Raw genomic sequence first — 23,831 nt, forward strand, 5'->3', positions numbered from 1 at the left:
TCGCCGACATTGTCCGAAAATAACGATCTTTGTTCATTCCGCTCCACGCAATTTTTTAATTGAGTCGGATCAAAGCGGGTGATCCCGCTCAGATAGCCAATCAGAATGAAGAATTAGCTTCATATTGACTACGTGCGCTTCCAGCGTATAATTAAAAATGAGTTTACTTTTAAGTCAGATTCTGCTGAAGTTAAGAAACGACCTGATTGCACTAACAATACTATTTAATCAGTCTCAGCATTATTTCCCATAATTGTTATCGGGTAAAGTTTGACCGTCAATAGCTGGTTGGATCACACAGATATCAGCCGTTAAAAAGTAATCAGCTCAGTCTGTCTATGGAAGGTATTACAGAGATGCACACCCTGTAGCCGAAGAACGATTCAGCTTTATTTCTAAGCATTAAGCTGCTTTGTTCCAATGTGTTTTCTTTTTGTTGTTGCCGTTGCTGTAAATTTATAATACGATGCTTAAATCAAGTTAAGTCAATAGAATGAGCTATTATCAAATAAAGGAATTGAAACTCAATGTATTATTAAATATATTTGCCATTATCAAACAGACATGCATATCCAACGTGTACTGTATCGAGTAAATATTGAAACACGGTCAAAATAAATAGATAAAAAATAGATTACCTTCAGGCCAGTTCCATATCCCTAAAATGAAAACAAAAGGACTAATTACGATATGGTTTGCAAAATCACCCCAATCCCTCAATACAATTATGTAGAGAACCTACAGATCTGGTGGCTTAAGAGTACATGATTTTTTCCAAGCATTGACCCCCGCGAGTTGTTGCTATGTTGCAAGACTAATTTACCTAATTAAAAAAAAATAAAGTATTATCCTAACTCCAAGAGTGTATTGTAGACATAAATAAAAGCTAACAGAAACAAATGCAAGGTTAGTTATCGCAGAAATGCCTGATAAAGCAGCAGGCTCATCTTCCTTGCAACAACGAAACTAAAAAATGCTATGGTTAGTGGAAATCCGGGTCCAATTACAGCTCACATTGGCACACAGCGAAACAGTAATTTATGTCTTATTTTATAGGCCTTAGAAACCAGGCAAGCGGACAATTCGATTGAGACATTGCACAACTGAATTTCTCTTTCATTCCAAGCTCTCGCCGATCTACCGTATCGTCTGGGAATGTTAAGAAAATAGAAAATTGTTTATATTCTTGAACGATGCCGTAGATCTACGATAGCATGAAATAAAAAAAAGAAATACAACAGCTCAAGGCCTGTTATACATTTATGCTAAGATGCTTCAATCAGTCTAACACAATAGAATGTGCTCTAAGAAAATGAAGTAAAAAATAATAAATTAGCTTCTTGCCTCTTCCGCAGCGCTAAAATGAAAACAAAATGACGAATTACGATAAGGTTTACAAAGTCATCCCAATCCCTGAATTAAATTATTTAGAGAACCAACAGATCTGGTGGCTTAAGAATGCATATTTTTTTCCAAGCATTGACCCCCGCAAGGTGTTGCTATAATGCAAGACTAATCTACTTAAAAAACAAAAATTTTTTCTTTACTCCAAGTGTGTATTCGATACATAAATAAAGTTAACAGAAACAAGTACATTATTTATTGTAGAAAATGTCTGATGAAGCAGCGCTGTTGTCGCTGTTGCTTTTCTTGAGGAGGTCGCTTTTTCACGAATTTCCTTTTTCTTCTGAATTCAGTCCAAAGAGCAAGCGAAATGCGAGCCTCGAATACCAACACAAGAAAAAACAAAACTACTACAAAACGATCAAATTGCTGTTAACAGCTAGTATTTGTTACTTATTTCTTTATGTTTTTCTCTTAGTATTTTTGTTTGTTTTCTCGCTTTTATACTTCGCCTACAGTGTGCAACTTGTAAGAATATGTGGAAATTGAGAACTACAAAAGATTTAGTAACACGGCCAACTACTTTTACATTTTTTGCGACGCTGCCAGGCAAGCAAAATGAGGATTACTACAAAATAAGATATGAATCATCTCAGTCCCCTTTTGATTTTGATGAGAGTATACTCGTGGATAAGTAAACCTCACTGATTAACAATGTTTAAAAAGGAGGGATTGTGGAAACGGCTTTTCGCTCTGGTTGTTTCTCTTAAAGAAATGTAGGTTTATTCTGAATAAATTATGGCATGTCTTGAAGTGAAGTGTTGCTGAATTTTCAAAGAGAGCTATATTTTGTCGCACCGGCGACGAGAATCAAATTAACAACTAAGAATGCTCTCCGATACAGTACCCCAAAATGTCCAATAAGAGTTTTTCCAATCAAAAGCTTTCGCTTAGAAAACATCTAAAAGTCTCAAGTAAGAATTAAGGGTAACTTCGGCGCAAAAACTTGTCGACACTTGCCTCGCAAACCTTTCTTATTTTGCTTCAAAAACCTATATAAATAACCGTCAATAACTTTGAGGTACCGTTCCAAATTAAAATTGGTTGAAGACTTAGCGATGAAAAGTTTGGACGAATATTGATTACATTTGGGAGAAACGAAACAAACTAGATCGATGTCCATTTTAAAGGTAACACGAAGGCGACTGTTTCATCAGGGTTTCTAAACACGAGGAAACTGATGAATGAACGCAGCAGCAGGCCGAGTGCTTTTATTGTATTCGAGTGTTTAGAAACCCTGATGAAACACGAAGCCCGAGCTTATGAAATGGCTTCTCCAAAGGGTCTAATTTATTACCAATAAACACAAAATTAAAGCGAAACAAAGATCATGCTTCTAGTTAGTTCTTGCTTTCTCTTGTTTCATTGAACTGTTAAAAAATGAACAGATTTTTTAGCCAGTGTTATGAAAGATGTTTTTGTGATTTTTGCAACAGCAGCTTTTTAATCAGAGGCAGCGTCACTGTGCATTGACCCCCTGTCTCAATTTTGAAAAGTGGAATGAAGCATCTACGCCGGAATAAGTCTTATCAGTTTCAACCACCAAATTGTAGCCAAAAGGAAGTTTTTGTGCTCGAACTTTCGAGGTCCAAAAGTACAATACAAAGAGAGGTGGGCTGTTGATGGTTTCCGAAATTGGCAAGCTTCGCATAAAAAATATCATATCCTTTACGCCAGCCGGGGAGTGTGTTCAAATTGTGCAAAGTCTTGAAGAAAGGCTGAAGGACCTGCATAGCCTCTCCCTAAAATTCTGCCTTACAAAGTTCGTCCCAACAAACAAACGAGCATTTGTTTAAGTATTGCATTCCTTTGCTAATTGATTTCCAAACACACGTGTTTGGATATCCTAACACGTATTTTTGTATATATAAAATATTTATATGAGCCTAAACACAAGCTCTATTGCTATTTTTGAGCAGCATTTAGCTATTCATTTGCCGTTCACCGTTGTCGTATAAAACGCCATTCTCAACGTCACTATAAATTCTAATATGCAACGAAAATTGTAACGCTGGTTATAAAGATTGAGCTTTCAGCGGTTAAAGAAAATTTGTGAAGAAGCTACTTGAATAAGAGAGCAACAACATCAAACTCAGTTCAAATACAAAATCTTAGTCGTTCATTTGCCCTTGAGGGGTTTTGTAGGCTTGTAGATTTATGCATCTGATAAATTATTGAAATGATGCGGTTCAGTATCGGTAGATATTTCGTTTTCGCTTAAAAAATAGTATTATTTATCGCACTCTCGCTGCTATTTCTCCGGAAAAATCAAACCTGCCGCCATTAATGCTCGTTTTTTTATAAAGGGTTGGTGGTGCCTTACTCTAAACGTACACATCATGCGAAAATCCAAGTTTTCCTTTGCATGAGTATTTTCAGCGATATCGGTTTAGAAGTGATATAATTTTGCCTGAATTGTTGCATGAATTGTTGTTGAAGTTGTTGAACAGAATAAATGATAATCGGTAAAGGGTCAGCCTGCTAACATTTTGACTTGGCGAACGGGACTTAGAGCGCGATGCTCGACGATTTCGTAAAAGTATCTGACATGTCTCTTAGCCGAGACGAAACGCCGCGTCATACCAGCCACGAATTTTTTGACAGTCGCGTTCAATGTGAAAATGTCCTTCTGCTCTTCGAAATAAAAGATAAATAAGGAAATAACAAGTATTTTATGTCAGTTCTGTTATTTCCGAAGTTGTGACCTCTGAGGCAAACCGATTTTCCCCGCAATTGCTTCACGGCCCGCTCGAAGAAATATTTTTCTCACTTCTCTGACGAATTTATAGACCTTATTTGTCGGAGCTAGAGATCGGAACTAGATTACAAGCTGCTAACCTAGCTCCGTTTAGCCAACCAGATGGTTACAAATTCAACAACTGTGCTCCTGTTTTTATTTACTGGATACATAGGCTCTATCTAAACAAACACACATATCCACCTAGCGGTGTAGTTCATGTTGTGAATATTGAAACACCGCCAGAAGAAAAATTACTAAACCGATGATAAACAACTTACTCAGGTTAGGTATGCAAAATCGTATCACTTCTAAACCGATATCGCTGAAATACTCATGCAGAGGAAAACCTAGATTTTCGCATGATATATACGTTTAGAGTAAGAACGAGCATTAATGGAACGAGTTTGTTTTTTTTTTCCGGAATAAATAACAGGGAGAGTGCGATGATTTGCGAAAAAAATTTCTGAGAAAGGAGGAATAAGATGAAAACGCATGTATCGTTGATAGAAGTTTTATCCGTTTAAACAAATATCCCAACAGATTAAAGACAAATCCTTTGCTTTAGCAATCCTTTACGGTGGCCAAGTTTGCTTAGGATAAGGGTTAGCATCATCAACTTAGTTGATAAAACCAAATTTTCATGTAAAACCCACCGCCCATCCAGGTAGCACTTCAGTTCTCCAAGAAACTTACCTCTATGATACTTAGTTTACAGTGTGCAACTTGTTAAACTAAGTGGAAATTGAAAACTACAAAGATTTAGTAAAAGCCAATTGCTGACGCTTTTTCTTCAGAAGCTGCAAGGCAAGCAAAATAAGGATTACACTAAAGTAAGATATAAATCATCGCAGTTCCTTACTGATTTTGATGAGAATAAACTCGTGGATAAGAAAACCTCACTGATTATTCATGTTTGAAAGAGGATGGATCGTGGAAATAGCTTTTCGCTCTTGTTGGGTCTCTCGCAGAAATGATGGATTACTATGAATAAATCATGACATGTCTAGAAGTGAGGTATTGCTAAAAATTCGAAAAGGGCTAATTTTGTGGCGCCGGCGACCATAATCAAAGTAACAACTAAGAATGCTCACCGATATTGCACACCAAAAAAAACTTTGAAAGTCTTTCTTAAGGATTAAGGGTAACTTACGCGCAAAAAAATTTCGACACTTGCCTTGCAAACCTTTCTTATTTCCTTTAAAATCCTTTCTAAACAACCGTCAGTAAGTTTGAGGTACCGTTGCAATTAAAATTGGTTGACAACTTAATGATGAAAAGTTCAGATGAATTTCGATCGCATTTGGGAGAAACTGAGAACACTTTTAATGGCTACGCACAACCTGATTTAGTGGAGGAAAAATGGACTGATATGATAACTGATAGCTTTCATTGACATCCTTTTTAAAGCAAAACTTCAGAAGATATGTGTCATAAACTCAGGCTTTGTGTTTCATCAAGGTTTCTAAACACGAGGAAACTGATGAAAGTGGCCGAGTGCTTTTATTGTATTCGAGTGTTTAGAAACCCTGATGAAACGCGAAGCTCGAATTTATGAAATGGTTTCTCAAAAGGGTCTAATAAATTAGCAATAAACACAAAAGCAAAACAAAGATCATGCGTGTATTTAGTTTTTGCTTTCTCTTGATTCATTAAACCGTTAAAACATAAACAGAATTGCAAGTCAGTGTTACGAAAGATGTTTTTTTGTGATTTTTGCAACTGCGGCTGTTTAATTAAAGGCAGTCTCACTTTGAAGTGGCCTCCTCTGTCGTAATTTTGAAAAGTGGAAGAAGCTGCTACGATCACCAAAAGTAGCCAAAAACAAGTTTTTGTGCTCGAACTTTCAAAGTTCAAAAGTACAGGACAAAGAGAAGTGGGCTGTTGATGTTTTTTGGCAAGCTATACGCGAAAAAAATCATACACTCTACGCCAGCCGGGGAGTGTGTTCAAAGTGTGTGAAAGTCTTAAAGAAAGGTTGGAGGGCCTGCATAGCCTTTCCCTAAACTTCAGCCTTACAAATTTCTTGCGAACAATCGAACGAGCATTTGTTTAAGTATTGCACTCCTTTACTAATTTCTTTCCAAACACACGTGTTCGGATATCCTAACACGTATTTTTGGATATATAAAATATTTATATGAGCCTAAACACAATCCCTATTGCTATTTCGAACAGAATTTACTTATTCATTTGCCGTTCGCCGTTGTCGTATAAAACGCCATTTTCGACATCGACACAAAACAATGTTTGTAGGTACTGTTAGATAACAAAACAGAACCAGAAAAAGTCGTGCCGGAATGTTAAGAACAAGTCTCTGTAAGAATCAAACATCTTGGGAAATGAAAATTTTCAAGCCCCCTTCAAAAATGCCCCTTTAAAAGGTTGTAGCACTCTTGTTGCCATGGTAACAACGGCTGCCTCTTCGAGGCCTGGGCCTTATTTTCATACAAAAACGTCGCAAAAAAGAATGAAATGTTTATTTCTCTATCTCAGGCTAAATACAATATTACAAATTCGTCTTCACTTTGATAAATTTAATTTTCCGTTGACAAGTTACGATTTATACTCTTAGATTCTCAGTGTTTACGAGCGTTCCATCGAGGTTTTCCTCTCTTTTTTTGTTTTTGTTTTGGTTGTTTTTACTTCAGAAAGCGGAAACCTGCTAATTTATCGAGAAATGTCCATTTCTCGTCTTCTTTGGGGTGACCGATGGAAAACCTCATGGAGAAATACACCGTCACGCTATCGTGATAACGTACATGTTTTTATGACAAATGACCGGTGTGAGGATAGTTTCGTGTAGATCAGCCGACTTCAACATGTTTTAAATGACATACAAGTATAACAGTGTATCTTCAGAGGGCCTCGGATCGCTCAAATTCCCATGAAAGAAGGTGCAGCACTCGGAATCTGGATGATATGCACACGATTTGAGGTATATGTTTGTAGTTACGTCAGGTAGTCCTCCATGAAGGTTGATCAATTTTTTTTTTAAAGATGACAACCAGAGGCGAGATTCCTCTTCGCGATATTGCTTATGAGATAACATTCTTTCAAAGCCTTTCATGTTTCTGAAACATTTGTTGTTGAGAACATTTAATGTAAACAAATTATGCAATATCTGATTTTGAGCTTTTTTCGCGAATTGCCCCTATAAAAAGTAGAGGCAGGACCGCAGAGATTTTTACATATTCAAAGACTGGAATATTATCACCAGCTAGGTGGGTAGTTTCAGCTCCAGAATCGGTGTACTTTTGGAGAAATTCAGATAAACGTTTCCCCTCTTTTACCCTTCAACAAAAATGACCGAAACTGTACCGAGATAAATAATCTATTGGTGTGTTCACATTCACTCCCAGGGAAAATTGAATGTGAAGACGAATGATGTCACTATTTATGGTAGAAGTGCCAATTTGTAATGTTTTATTTAGCTTAAGATAGAGAAATAAACATTTCACTTTTTTTGCGACATTTTTGTATAAAAATGAGGCTTCAGACCTCAAACAAGCAGCCATTGTTACCATGGCAACAAGAGTGTTGCAACCTTTAAAAAGGGCATTTTTGTGCATCTCCCCTGAGTGCCTAACTGCTTGCAAAATTTGAAGGGGGGTTGAAAATTTTGATTTCCCAAGATGTTTGATTCTTACAAAGACTAGTTCTTAAAGTCGTGCCGAAATTTCTCAGTCGTCCAGGGTAGTTGAAGCCGTGCAGGAAAGTTGAATTCGTGCATGAAATTGGTTTACTTTTAAGTCAGATTTTGTTGAGGTTAAGAAACAACCTGATTGCGCAAACAATACTATTTGATCAGTCTCAGAATTATTTCTCGTGACTGTTATCGGGTAACATTTGACCGTAAATAGCTGGTTGGATCACACAGATATCAGCCGTTAAAAAGTAACCAGTTTAGTTCTGTCTATGAAGGGTATAGAAAATCTAAAATGAAAACAAAAGGACTAATTACGATATGGTTTGCAAAATCATCCCAATCCCTCAATTCAGTTATGTAGACAACCTACAGATCTGGTGGCTTAAGAGTACATGATTTTTTCCAAGCATTGACCCCCGCGAGGTGTTGCTATATTGCAAGACTAATTTACCTAATTAAAAAAAATAAAGTATTTTCCTAACTCCAAGAGTGTATTGTAGACATAAATAAAAGTTAACAGAAACAAATGCAAGGGTTAGTTATCGCAGAAATGTCTGATAAAGCAGCAGGCTCATCTTCCTTGCAACAACAAAACTAATAAATGCTATGATTAGTGGAAATCAGGGTCCAATTACAGCTCAAATGGGCACACAGCGAAACAGTAATTTATTTCTAAATTTTATAGGCCTTAGAAACCAGGCAAGCCGGGACGATTCGAATGAGATATTCCGCAACTGTATTTCTCTTTTATTCTAAGCTTCCGCCGATCTACCGTATCGTCTGGGAATGTTAAGAAAATAGAAAATTGTTTACATTCCTGAACGATGCCGTAGATCTACGATAGCATGAAATAAAAAAAAGAAATACAACAGCTCAAGGCCTGTTCTACATTTATAATAAGATGCTTAAATCAGTCTAACACAATAGAATGTGCTCTAAGAAAATGAAGTAAAAACTACGGAGAGTTTAACTAAGTATATTGCCTTTATTAAACATACATGTATATCTAATATATCTAATATCTGCAAAGCGTGAAAATTGAAACACAGTCAAAATAAAAGTAAGATTCATTATCGTAGGTAGCTAATAAATTACCTTCTCGCCTCTTCCGCCGCTCTAAAATGAAAACAAAATGACGAATTACGATAAGGTTTACAAAGTCATCCCAATCCCTGAATTAAATGATTTAGAGAACCTACAGATCTGAATGCATATTTTTTTCCAAGCATTGACCCCCGCAAGGTGTTGCTATAATGCAAGACTAATCTACCTAAAAAACAAAAATATTTTCTTTACTCCAAGTGTGTATTCAATACATAAGTAAAAGTTAACAAAAACAAGTACAAGGGTTACTTATCGTAGAAAATGTCTGATGAAGCAGCGCTGTTGTCGCTGTTGCTTTTCTTTAGGAGGTCGCTTGTTCACGAATTTCCTTTTTCTTCTGAATTCAGTCCAAAGAGCAAGCGAAATGCGAGCCTCGAATACCAAAACAAGAAACTGGCTAGGCTAGGCTAGTAACAGGCTAGTATTTGTTACTTATTTCTTTATGTTTTTCTCTTAGTATTTTTGTTTGTTTTCTCGCTTTTATACTTCGCCTACAGTGTGCAACTTGTAAGGATATGTGGAAATTGAGAACTACAAAGATTTAGTAACACGGCCAACTACTTTTACTTTTTTTGCGACGCTGCCAGGCACGCAAAATGAGAATTACTACAAAGTAAGATATGAATCATCTCAGTCCCCTTTTGATTTTGATGAGATTATACTCGTGGATAAGTAAACCTCACTGATTAACAATGTTTAAAGAGGAGGGATTGTGGAAACGGCTTTTCGCTCTGGTTGAGTCTCTCAAAGAATATAGGTTTACTCTGAATAAATTATGACATGTCTTGAAGTGAAGTGTTGCTGAATATTCAAAGAAGAGCTATATTTTGTCGCACCGGCGACGAGAATCAAATTAACAACTAAGAATGCTCTCCGATACGGTACACCAAAATGTCCAATAAGAGTTTTTCCAATCAAAAGCTTTCACTTAGAAAACATCTAAAAGTCTCAAGTAAGAATTAAGGGTAACTTCGGCGCAAAAACTTGTCGACACTTGCCTCACAAACCTTTCTTATTTTGCTTCAAAAACCTATATAAATAACCGTCAATAACTTTGAGGTACCGTTCCAAATAAAAATTGGTTGAAGACTTAGCGATGAAAAGTTTGGACGAATATTGATTACATTTGGGAGAAACGAAACAAACTAGATCGATGTCCATTTTAAAGGTAACACGAAGGCGACTGTTTCATCAGGGTTTCTAAACATGAGGAAACTGATGAATGAACGCAGCAGCAGGCCGAGTGCTTTTATTGTATTCGAGTGTTTAGAAACCCTGATGAAACACGAAGCCCGAGCTTATGAAATGGCTTCTCCAAAGAGTCTGATTTATTAGCAATAACACAAAATTAAAGCAAAACAAAGATCCTTCTTCTAGTTAGTTCTTGCTTTCTCTTGTTTCATCGAACTGTTAAAACATGAACAGATTTGCTAGTCAGTGTCATGAAAGATGTTTTTGTGATTTTTGCAACAGCAGCTTTTTAATCAGAGGCAGCGTCACTGTGCATTGACCTCCTGTCTCAATTTTGAAAAGTGGAATGAAGCATCTACGCCGGGATAAGTCTTACCAGTTTCAACCACCAAAATGTAACCAAAAGGAAGTTTCTGTGCTCGAACTTTCGAAGTCCAGAAGTACAGTACAAAGAGAGGCGGGCTGTTGATGTTTTCCGAAATTGGCAAGCTTCGCGCAAAAAATATCATATCCTTTACTCCAGCCGGGGAGTGTGTTCAAATTGTGCAAAGTCTTGAAGAAAGGCTGAAGGACCTGCATAGCCTCTCCCTAAACTTCTGCCTTACAAAGTTTGTCCCAACAAACGAACGAGCATTTGTTTAAGTATTGCATTCCTTTGCTAATTGATTTCCAAACACACGTGTTTGGATATCCTAACACGTATTTTTGTATATATAAAATATTATATGAGCCTAAACACAAGCTCTATTGCTATTTTTTAGCAGCATTTAGTTATTCATTTGCCGTTCACCGTTGCCGTATAAAACGCCATTCTCAACGTCACTATAAATTCAAATATGCAACGAAAATTGTAACGCTGGTTATAAAGATTGAGCTTTCAGAGGTTAAAGAAAATTTATGAAGAAGCTACTTGAATAAGAGAGAAACAACATCAAACTCAGTTCAAATACAGAATCTAGTCGTTCATTGATTATTCATGTTTGAAAGGGGATGGATCGTGGAAATAGCTTTTCGCTATTGTTGGGTCTCTCGCAGAAATGATGGATTACTATAAATAAATCATGACATATCTAGGATTGAGGTATTGCTAAAAGTACAAAAAGGGCTAATTTTGTCGCGCCGGCGACCATAATCAAAGTAACAACTAAGAATGCTCACCGATATTGCACACCAAACCGTCTAATAGGAGTTTTTCCAATCAAAAGCTTTCACTCGGAAAAAACTTCGGAAGTCTTTCTTAAGAATTAAGTGTAACTTACGCGAAAAAAATTTCGACACTTGCCTCGCAAACCTTTCTCATTTCCTTTAAAATTCTTTATAAACAACCGTCAATAAAATTGAGGTACCGTTGCAATTAAAATTGGTTGACGACTTAATAATGAAAAGTTCAGATAAATTTCGATCACATTCTGGAGAAACTGAGAACACTAAATCGATGTCGATTTCAATTGTTACGCACAACCTAATTTAATGGAGGAAAAATGGACTGATATGACTACTGATAGCTTTCATCGACGCCCTTTTAAAGCAAAACTTCAGAAGATATGTTTCATAAACTCGGGCATTTTGTTTCATCAGGGTCTCTAAACACGAGGAAGCTGATGAAAGCGGCCGCGTGCTCCTATTGTATTCGAGTGTTTAGAAACCCTGATGAAACACGAAGCTCGAGTTTATGAAATGGCTTCTCAAAAGGATCTAATTAATTAGCAATAAACACAAAGCAAAACAAAGATCATGAGTGTATTTAGTTTTTGCTTTTTCTTCTTTCGTGAAACGGTTAAAACATGAACAGATTTGCAAGTCAGTGTTACGAAAGATGTTTTTTGTGGTTTTTGCAACTGCGGCTGTTTAATTAAAGGCAGTCTCACTTTGCATTGACCTCCTCTGTCGCAATTTTGGAAAGTGGAAGAAGCTGCTACGCCGGGACAAGTCTTGCCAGTTTCGATCACCAAAAGTAGCTAAAAAGAAGTTTCTGTGCTCGAAGTCTAAAAGTTCAGTACAAAGAGAGGTGGGCTGTTGATGTTTTCCGAAATTGGAAAGCTACACGCGAAAAAAATCATATTCTTTATGCCAGCCAGGGAGTGTGTTCAAAGTGTGCAAAGTCTTGAAGAAAGGTTGGAGGACCTGCATAGCCTCTCCCTAAACTTCTGCCTTACAAAGCTCGTCCGAACAATCGTGCGAGCATTTGTTCAAGTATCGCATTCCTTTGCTAATTGATTTCTAAACGCACGTGTTTGGATATCCTAACACGCATTTTCGGATACATAAAACACAAGCCCTGTCGCTTTTTTTGAGCAGCATTTACTTATTCATTTACCGTTCACCGTTGTCGTATAAAACGCCATTCTCAACGTCCCGTAAATTATGTTACATTGTCAATACACGAAACATGCTGATGAAAAAAGAAAATCAGAAAAAAAAAAAACAGAAATTAGTAGTTATGAATAAGAGTGATAAATCATCGCACTAATCTAATGATTTTACGGAGTCCACTCATGTACGCAAAAACCAGACTGAATATATATCTATCGCTAAATATCTTTTTGCAAGATGTAGAACACGTATAGAAAGAAAGATATTTAAGACGGACTTTTCTAAAGTCCACAGAGTCCCCTTGTCTCTTTTAGATTCCTGAGAACATGCACACGTTGGAAAGACGCACAGAAAGGGAAGGGATGGGGGCTCACTTAAAATTCAATTTACTTTGTGAATAAGATAAAAGGTAAAAAAAAAGAAAAAAACAGCTAGCAGCATCCTATTATTCGGTGAGCTGCTACACACTGGAGATGAAAGGCTCGAGCAAATAAAATTTGGGAGACACCAGAAATAAATCTATATTCTCAAAGGCTAAGAGTGATAAAAGTTAAAAAGTGAAAAAAGTTAAACTAATTCACCTTCACAATCGCAGCCTATTATCTCTGTGTTACTTCCAACTCTGAAAAGTCAATCGCCATTCCGAAGACTCCCCCCCCCCGCTTTAATTTAAACAAATGATATAAAAAATAATATGAAAATTTTGTGAAAAAAGGCGAAGAAAAAGATAAACGATTTTTGCCCTTGTTATCTCTCTCAAGTAATGGGGAGTTTCCATTAACCAATCATATTCAATACACGATTCGATGTAAAGTTGTGAGATGTGACATGTCCATCTTTAGATTTATTTACCTCAGGAGGTAGGAAAAACATTCGTAGCAAAAACTAATTTATACAACGTGAAAACAAAGCGCTCAGACGCTCGAAATACCGAGCGATAGAAACCGTCAGAGAAGGTAGCGCTTTAAACGGATCAGATGAGATGGAATACCTTGGTCATTTTCGAAATTCAGTTTACATCGGTCCATTCTGGCATGAGTAATGCGGCGAGATTTCTCTTTCAATCACTGAGATTCAATTTATTGCTTCTCGCTTAGAATTTAGTATACTAAGCTACAGTGCTGTTCTTTTGAAACCCTTCGCGCTCAATGGGCGATTCGTGATTATTTGATTATTTCCAAACGATAAATTACTTAAACTTTTGGTCAAATATCATAGCATTATCAAGAGCGTAGCTACGCCGAAAAGGCAGATTGAAAAATGTCGTCTCAAAGATGAAATCCGAAATACGAACAGAAACCTCTTGGATGGACCAGAAAGAAAAGAACGTCCAGAAAACTGGTGGAAGGAAAAGGTGGGTTGCAGATTTCACCAGATAAGAGTGCAAATCTAGGTTTTTTTTAATGAGCCAATTCTATCTACAAGATTCTTCCAATGAGAGAGGTCAGTTATGAACACTAAATGGGATTAAACTCAGAAAAAATGCTCCACCCAGATAAACTACAGTGTCAGCACTAAAAAGTCAACAGACATCAGTGCTTAGGGTTGGATGCGCCTCATTTTTTAAGCGTTTATATATTGTCACAGTACCTGTTTTATGCCCTAATTTCAGTATGACCGCATTTTTTCTAGTCACGAAAAAAGGCGACTCCAATATTTTGAAGTTCGTGATGTACGGGAAAATATACATTACAAATTTTGATGTACCACGGTCCTGCCGAAAAAGACTACATTTTTAAAAAAATGTATCAGACTTTTATCCTAAATTTCATTTTCTTTTTCAGACAGCGAGCTCTGGGGAAAGTACCATGGCATAAACTGCCATAACATGAACCGCCATAGCTTTCAGTCCGTGATAACTGTCAATATTCAACTTGTATACCAACTGAAAGTAACGGAAAGAAGATAAAGCGTATTAACGGTCGCGCATAAGAATCACCGTTTACTTAAGCAATAAACCACACTTACTATCGGTTCACCTGTGCGTAGCCCTAAAACCGGCCAAATATGAATGATAACATTATGATTGTTTTAGATACAAATAGAGAAGGAATTGGCCAGCCTCTATTGAAATGGCACCGAGTTATAGCCAACACATTGCTTGAATAAAAAAATTGCCTCAAGTCACAAAACTATCGGACTTTGCTGACTAGATCCTAATTTCTTTGCGAATGTCCTGATTGCCCATATTGCGTCGGTTTCATTTTTAAGCTCAAGTTTGTTTTAAACTTTTCAATTTAGAATGGTTCATCCTACCATAGCATTCCTGAGTCATACGAATAAATAAAGCATAATAACACGAGAGCATGCAAAAAAGTACAAGATATCAGATATCTGTAGTTATTTAGACTATACCTTCGTTAAAGGCATATAATCAATGTAGTCATGTTGGCCTATCAAATTTTTAGTTACTTGGCACTGTAATTGGAAGGACATGGGAATCGTCAACTTGTTAGAGACCAAGTCCACGAGTTAGAAAGTAAAACGCTTTAAGTCTTTTAAATTCATTGAACTTTTCTTTTCCTAGCTACCTTCCACCTCATGCTCTTCAGAAGTTGTTGTAATTTCCCGTTTATTTGACTTCTGGTCCATGCGTTTATTTGCCGTGAACTGTAAGAAAATGCTCCAAAAAACGTCAATATTATAAAGGTCAATAGAAATCTGTGAGGAGAAAAAACAGAAGATGTCTCCTAGCATGCAAGTAAAGAGGGACTTGCATGTAGTGTAATTCATGGCAGAGAGGACTTGAAACCAGTTAACTAGACAAATCTCAGTTGCTATGAAAAATTGATTTTATCACCCAAATGACCGATGCCTTTCGTATTCCCCTAGTGGGTACGGGATGATGTCTTGTTTCCAATGCTTTCAATCTTGGATATTCTGCTCTTCTCCATTCCTATATTCAGCAAATTCTAGCAAATTTTCCGCCATTTATAACTGTTCCGGCAGCTTCTAGGTGTTGTGTGTCCTTTGAGAAAAATATATCGCCATGCAAGCTGCATATGGCCAGGCACTTTGCCTGAGAAAAAGCAAATCGTACTTTCTGAGCTTTTCAGTAAATTCATATTGTGTTTTGCTACCTTCAAAAATGTTCAAAATTTCATTTTATACTTATCCACCTGATAATGGCGAAAATAATGATAATGATAATGATAAGGAATTTATATAGCGCTAAAACTGTAAGCAATATAATCGAGCTAATGTATAAGCAAGCTAATACATCAAGACAGGACTTCAGAAGCCATATAGGAATAGGATCCAGCCGACAAGAGGCATTGGAGGATTTTTGAACAATCTTAGACACTTCTTCGATGGATAGCGCGGAAAAACTCTCCAGATTCTCCTTAAGAGTAACAGGAACGAGTCGAGGTTCTTGAACTTGAAACTTGCCAAGATTTTCCTTTATGATTTCAATTTTTTTTAGGAAAAAGGTAACAAATTCGTTAGCTAGCTTTGTGGGGTCAGTGTGCTCTGGAAGAGCCGTCTCAAGTGGTCCCTACATAAAGAATTAACCACACGAAATGACTTGCGAGAGTCACCCGCACACTGATCAATTAGGTTTGAATAATAATTCACACGTGCAGATTTAAGAAATGCAGAGTGCTGATTACGAACTTTATGATAATTATTCCAGTCACCAGGGAGGTCAGTTTTCACGGCTCTCTTTTCGAGGCGACGATGTTGACGCTTGAGTTGCTTAATGTCATCATTAAAGCATGGAACCTTTGGACGATTAATCATAATCCTTGTTTTAAGCGGGGCAAACTTATCCAGTATGTAAGTAAGGGTCTTGTTAAAGCAGTCGGAGAGTGCATCAATGTTTTCCCAATGTACGCTTGCACAAAGCATAGAAGCGGCAATATCATAATAAGATAATACAATGAGACTTTCAAGTCAACGGGCATCATATGTCTAGTACATGCATTCAGTGTATGATACGATCGCATCACAGGAAACACGACTTCTTTCTAACCCTGCCAATTCTTAATTTTCAAGTTCAAAAGGAAAAATAGAAGCGGGGCCGATCGACTGTCCCGCACCCAATGCACAGTTCAAGTCCAAATAAATTAAATTTAAATTTTCCTTGCGGCGCTATCACTAGAGCGTTCAACCTTCGATCGACAAACTAAACTACAGGAAGTGTTTCCTGGATTTCAACTAAATTATAATTTTTTTCTCATTGCATTCGGGTAAGTACTCTTCTTGAAAGTTTCGAATTAACATTTCAATCTACTGGTACTGCATTCGTTTGTTAGCTGTTTAACTACTGCGCATGCAGTGCTTTCAGTAAGACCCAGCACCCGCTTCTGTGAATCGCTGGGTATACTTCACCGGACTTTGACGCGTCCAAGTCGAATGAGAAATATATAGCACAGAAAATTATAGTCAATTTAATATTGGAGTAGTCTTTGATTGTTAGATTTGTTCTTTCTCTGGAAGTTTCCTATTTCTGTATGTTCTGCACGTTTCAAATGTTTTACGTAAATTCATCATGCGTGAAGTAGGAGTACACATTGTCGCTTACTTAGAATAATCTTCAAGTAACTTTGTGCTAACCTAAGACTTCAAATAATTTTTGGACACATAAAACATCAGCAGTTCTTGTCGACTTCTGGTGAGAAAACAAACTTGAAACCAAAAATTGTAAAAATATCGCGCCATAACACGTCACGTAAATCAAAGTCGGAACTTTTTTGCACAGATGTTAAGTTTTTATGAAACGCTTAACCGAGGACCACAAAGACAGAAACAAAAACAGCCATTGAACACTTTGGCGTCTAACGTAATGTTTATTTACGAAACAAAAAACCTGCAGCTGCCGTAAAAAGCGAAGAAGATTGTGTTCTTACGGTTACTGGTTAGCCAAAAAGCACTGTTACTTAGAGGCAATGTCAAAGAGAAGGGGGCAAGTTTCTTAAAACTACTATGGAGCTGCTTCAATGGAGCATATAACAAAATGATTTCCTTTTAATCAACTTTGTTGATAATTCGAATTGGCCACCGTAAAGAGATTCAAAGACCTACAACTCGAGCGTTAGCCCCTCCCCTCCCCTCCTATTCAGGTCTCACTTTTTCCTATCCTCTACAACCAGATTCACTTTGTACTACACCTTAATTTATCCTTATATCGTCTATTGTAACTGCGCCTGGTCGTCCACATACGTATCTAACTTAAATAGAATTTATTACTTGCAAAAGCGAGCTGTGCGGACTATCACCAACTCAGACCATCGAGCCCATTCCGCTCCTTTATTCTCCAAACTAGGAATTTTATATATTTTCAAAGTCAATACCTTTGAAATTGCCAAATTCATGTTTTATTATAGAAATAACTTACTGCATCCATTGCTTTTCAATTTTTTCGTAACGAATAGCCAAACTCACAACTATGGTACCAGAACAGCCAGTAATTATCGAACACATTTGTGACGTACAAATCTCAAGCAATTTTCAGTTCACTGCCAAGGTCCTAAAATTTGGAACTCTCTTCCTGTTTCCGTCACTCTTTCGTCAAACCTTCTTAGTTTTAGGACAAAAATGCAAGAGTTTTTACTTAAATAATCATTGAATTGGCCAAGCCGCACATTGCAGCGCTTTTTCTTTACTTCATTTATTAATGTAAGTGAGGTGCCTCTCCCATAAGCCCGGTGGCTTCCTGGGTCTCCTCGCCTTCTAGCTATAACCACTGTGAATAAATTTTTTGTATTGTGTAAATATGGCAAATAAAAGATGATGATGATGATGATGATATAAAGCCACAAGCCGGAGACAAAATTACACAAATGGGGAGGTCGTTGTACAAACAGAGCATCATTAACTACGTCATGTTTCTATATAAAACGATCCCTTCTTTTGTTTCTCGTTTAGCGCCCAAAAAATCGAGATTGTTAAAATAGGGTGCTTGTCAATAAACAGACTGACGTAAATCAAAATCCTTACGTGAACATGGAAACGCTTAACCGAGGACTACAAAGAAAGAAACAAACATATAGCCATTGAACACTTACGCATCTAACTGTTTATTGAAAATAAATGAAATTGCAATTGCTGAGAAAACCAGAACATTAGCAGATGACTTAGAAGAAATCGACGGCTCGACGAATGTTTACGATCTGATAAGAAACACGAATCGTGGGAACAGTTAGAATTCGTTGGCTGACTGATTTATCAAATTACCTTATGTAAACATTATTAGTGGACTGCATTAGTAATAATACAAACTTCTCTAGACAAGTGACAGATTAGTCCTAAAGTTAAGTTAAGTGAAAGAAAAGAAAAACTTGGATCACAAAAAATGTGTTCTGCGCTTCGAGGCAGGACCGGAGACTGAGAGGCTTGTTTCCAATTGCAAGCAGAAGAAAACTCTGTAAACATTGAGCAACTGTGAGTCAAAAAGTGATGTACGAAGGGAAAACAATAGAATCCGCCTTGGCCAGAAGAATGAAGGTTTGGATCGTAGCATCAAAATTTGAAAACGTTTCCGAACATGTACATGAGGAAATTTGATACACACGTGATATTACCCTGTATTATTTTTATACCCTGCGTGCCGAAAGTGTTTGGTATTACTGTATACGGGTTTGGATGGTTACCATCATTCTGGATCTTTCTGTGACTTTTTGGAAGCTTTCAAACAAACCTACATAATAAAACCTAAAACAACTCGCGATCTTAAAGAGTGCTTTTGGGCTAATTTTACTCATTTCCGGCAAAAAGCGAAAAAGATTTTGAGTTTCCGAGAACATACTGACTTAAATTTCGGTAACCAGTAACTCTATGTCCTTTCAGAGGACCTTTATGTGAAAATCAGGCAGCAGGTTTCCATGCCAGCGAATGAAAGATTTTGATCAGAAATAAAACGAACAGATATACAATTGTAACACAAAGAAGACTATTATTAATTTGACTGATTGTTTGCCGAAGTTTAACACCGAAAACTTTCTTGAAAGCCAGTTTATTCTCATTGGGACCAATGGGCCAACCAGAAAGAAATCGTTTTTCATATTATCCTCCGACGGGTGCTTTACCAAGGTAGCCCCGTACTCCATATCTCATTGAAAGCACTGTAATACTTAGAGGCAATATTTATTAACTGAACTAAGTGTTAAAATAAAGAGGGGCAAGTTTCCAAAAACTAATGTGGTGCTTCGTCGGTGGAAGATATAAAGATACATATATATATATATATATATATATATATATATATATATATATATATATATATATATACATTTTCCTTTTAATCAAATAAATTGATATTTCGAATTGGTCACCGTAAAGAGTTTCAAAGGCTGATAACTCAAGCGTCAGCCCCTCCTCACACGTTTCCGGTAAACCCTCAAAAGAAACATGAATATTTGCATATTAAATTAGGTAAAAACCGCGCATACACTCAAAAGAATAATCAATCAAACAAATGGCTATGGGAATGTTAGTTTCATGGTCGATTTTACATCTCTTACAAGCCACGATTTACCTTTCTCACTTTCATTCTAGATATTATTTTGCAAAAAAAATTGAATTGTTGGTATTCAGTTTGAAAAACGCATTTACATACATTCAATACATAAATAAAAGTTAACAGAAACAAATATAAGGATTATTTATCGCAGAAATGTCTAATTAAGCAGCGCTGTTGCCCCTGTTGCTGTTCTTTATGAAGTCGCTTGCTCACGAATTTTCTTTATCTTCTCAAATTATAGTCTAAAGTGCAAGCGAAATGCGAGCCTCTAATACCAAAACAAGAGAAAACAAAACAGTTGCTGTTAACAGGCTAGTATCTGTTACTTGTTGCTTTATGCATTCTTGTTTGTTTTCTCCCTTTTATACTTCGCGTACAGTGTGCAACTTGTAAGACTATGTTGAATTAACTTGAGAACTACAGATATTTAGTAACACAGCCAACTACATTCACTTTTTTTTCAGACGGAGGAAGGCAAGCAAACTGAGAATTACTACGAAGTAAGATATAAATAATCTTAGTTTCCTTTTGATTTTGATGAGAATATACCCGTGGATGAGAAACCTCACTGATTACTTATGGTTAAAAGAGGAGGGATTGTGGAAACAGCTTTTGGCTCTGGTCGTGTCTCTCAAAGAAATGAAAGTTTACTCTGAATAAATCATGACATGTCTTGAAGTGAAGTGTTGCTGAATATTCAAAGAACCCCTTTATTTTGTCGCACCGGCGACGAGAATCAAACAAACAACTAAGAATGCTCACCGAAACAGTACAACAAAACGTCCAATTGGAGATTTTTCAATCAAAAGCTTTCACTCGGAAAAACTCTAAAAATCTCAAGTAAGAAGTAAGGGTAACTTCCGCACAAAAACTTGTCGACACTTGCCTCGCAAACTTTTCTTATTTCGCTTCAAAAATCTATGTAAATAACCGTCGATAAGTTTGAGGTACCGTTCCAATTAAATTGGTTGAAGACTTAGCGATGAAAAGTTCAGATGAATTTCGATCACATTTGAGAGTAACTAAACAAACTAGATCGAAAACAAAACAAAACTTATGCTTCATATACAAAGGTGACAGTTTCATCGGGGTTTCTAAACACGAGGAAACCGATGAATGAACGAGGCAGCGAGACGAGTGCTTTTATTGTATTTGAGTGTTTAGAAACCCTGATGAAACACGAAGCCCGAGTTTATAGAATGGCTTCTCCAAAGGGTCTGATTTATTTGCAATAAACACAAAAGCAAAACAGAGATCATGCTTGCATTTAGTTTTTGCTTTGTTATGTTGCACTAAACATGAACAGATTTGTTAGGCAGTGTGATGGAATATGTTTTTGTGTTTTTTCCAAGTGCCGCTTTTTTTAATGAGAGGCAGTAGCACTTTGCATTGACCTCGTCTGTTGCGATTTTGAAAAGTGGAATAAGCAGCTATGCCAGGATAAGTCTTGCCAGTTTCGATCACCAAAGGAAGCCAAAAAGAAGTTTCTTTGCTCGAACTTTCGAAGACCAAAAGTGAGTACAATACAAAGAAAAACATTGCGGTCACACAGAAAATAATTTTTTTTTCCTGAGATGCGAAGGAAATTGCTTATAATTAACTACCGTATTTCGGTATTCCCGAAAAATACGGGCCATGACCATATGTATATTTCAGTAAAGTATAAAATTTCGAGACTGTATTCTGGCATGAGTAATGCGGCCAGATTTCTCTCTCAGTCACAGGGGTTCAATTTACAGCTTCTTGCTTAGAATACGGTATACCAAGTTGCAGTGCTGCTCTTTTGAAACCGTCCGTGCTCAAAGGGCGATTCGTAATTATTTGAACAAGTGATTTATTAGTGATAAATTAACAGCATCAGCAAAAGCATAGCTACGCTGAAAAGGCGCTTTGAAAAATGCGGTTTCAACGATGAAATCCGAGATACGGACAGAAACCTTTTAGATGAACCAGTCTGCAACTGAGGCTGGCACACACTCCGGAAGGATACAGAGTTTTAGTATTCATCGTCTACAAAACCGGTGCGAAGAAAAGGTGGGTTAAAGTACTGTACATGAATACTGACGAGAAAATTATATGTATTGCATCTAGAGTAGAGAGGAGAGTAAAGTAAAGTTGTTCGACTTATTATTCTCGTTCTTAAGAAGCTCATGCAATTGCATCAAATAAAATAATTTCTATTGTTGTTATGGATTTACTCCAATTTAGTCACTACCCATAAACACCATAGATACATTTTAAATAGACGCCTTTAGTTTTTTTTTTTTTTTTTTTTTTTTCAATTTGCACTCAGCTTCGTGCTCTTTGATTGTATTCCAAGAGCACGAAGTAAACTGGATGATATTTCCAGTTTACTTTACAGAGATGCACACCCTGCAGCCGGGGAACGATTCAGCTTTAATTCTAAGCATTGAGCAGCGCACACTCCACTCAAATCGAGTGTAATTTTCGAATGTTTTACCATCGTGTGGATTCTTTACGGAAAAAGCACTCAATGTACCTCTGAAATATTAAACTATGATATTTTGGCTTTCTATTTCGCTAACTTGAAAGTAAAGTCTTTCCCTCGTCATTTTTACCTTTTCTACGAGCGGTTGCCTGCAATTAACAAGGCGTTTTTGATCAAAGCACGATCGAGCGAAGGGTCTCAGGCGATATCTCTTTTACGCAGGCGCACATTAAAAATGTACCGCCAGAATCAAAAAGAGGAACAAATTTGTTTTGATTTGTTAAGTGTCGAACAAAAAGCAGATTTACCTTTGTCAAATGGCGTTTCAAAACAGCTGTATCTTACTCCTTTTGATTTTTTCCTTTTTTTTAAGCGTGAAAGCAGCAGGAGAGGGATCGGGAAACTCAGAAAGCGCTTCGGCAATTAATCTGCCATCGTTTACTTACAAGATAAACAAGTAAGATTTGTGAAGTTCGTTGAAGTATGAAGTCTAAATAAATGCCTTTTTTAAGCTTGTTTGCTGGTTTTTTCGTAAACTTCCCTATTAATTTTTCGTTTCAGCTTACTAATCTATACTATTTCAAAGCAATGTAAAGACTAAGACGGAGAACCATGAGTCGGTCCTTTCAACAATCGTAAACAAAGTGTTTGAGCAATCAGGTATAAAAGGTGTAATAATCAATAGCCGTATATCAGAATTCTTCAGAAAGAAAGTATTCTGTCTTCAGAAAGCTGTCAAGAAAGCTAGTAATCGTGTCGGAAGGCAATTAAATGCACTTCTTAGCAAGTTAGAAACGGGCCCTCGGTATCGATTTAATATCATATCGATCTCAATACCATATAGTCTGGTATCTTTCTTCCGTAAATTCGCCTTTCTAACGAGGGTGTATGTTGAGTATTCATTGGAAAATCACTTTGTTTTTTTTATTTCCCTCTTTGGCCTGTCCGCCTTTTTTAACGGAGAGCATGCGCATTACGTGGGGTTAGTGGTTGCGTACACCTGGAACCGAGAAAAACAAATGTTCGTCGCACTGGGGAAAGAGTTTGATATGGCTTTCGACTGCGGGCGCTTTCGATGTATAATTAAAAATGAGTTTACTTTTAAGTCAGATTCTGCCGAAGTCAAGAAACGACCTAATTGCGCTAACAATACTATTTAATCAGTCTCAGCATTATTTCCCATTACCGTTACTGTTAATAGCTGGTTCACACAGATATGAGCCGTTAAAGCCTAATCAGTTTTGTTCTATCTATAGAGGGTATTACAGAGATGCACACCTTGCAGTCGGGGAACGATACAGCTTTATTTCTTAGCGTTAAGCTGCGTTATTCAAATGTGTTTTCTTTTTGTTGTTGCCATTGTTGTAAATTTATAATACGATGCTTAATTAAGATTAAATCAATAGAATGTGCTATTATTAAATAAAGGAATTGAAACTCAATGTATCCTTGAGTATATTTTCTATTATCAAACGTACATACATATCCAACGTGTACTGTATAAAGTAAATATTGAAACACG

Source organism: Pocillopora verrucosa, chromosome 10, assembly GCF_036669915.1.
Source record: "Pocillopora verrucosa isolate sample1 chromosome 10, ASM3666991v2, whole genome shotgun sequence".
Lineage (NCBI taxonomy): Eukaryota > Metazoa > Cnidaria > Anthozoa > Scleractinia > Pocilloporidae > Pocillopora > Pocillopora verrucosa.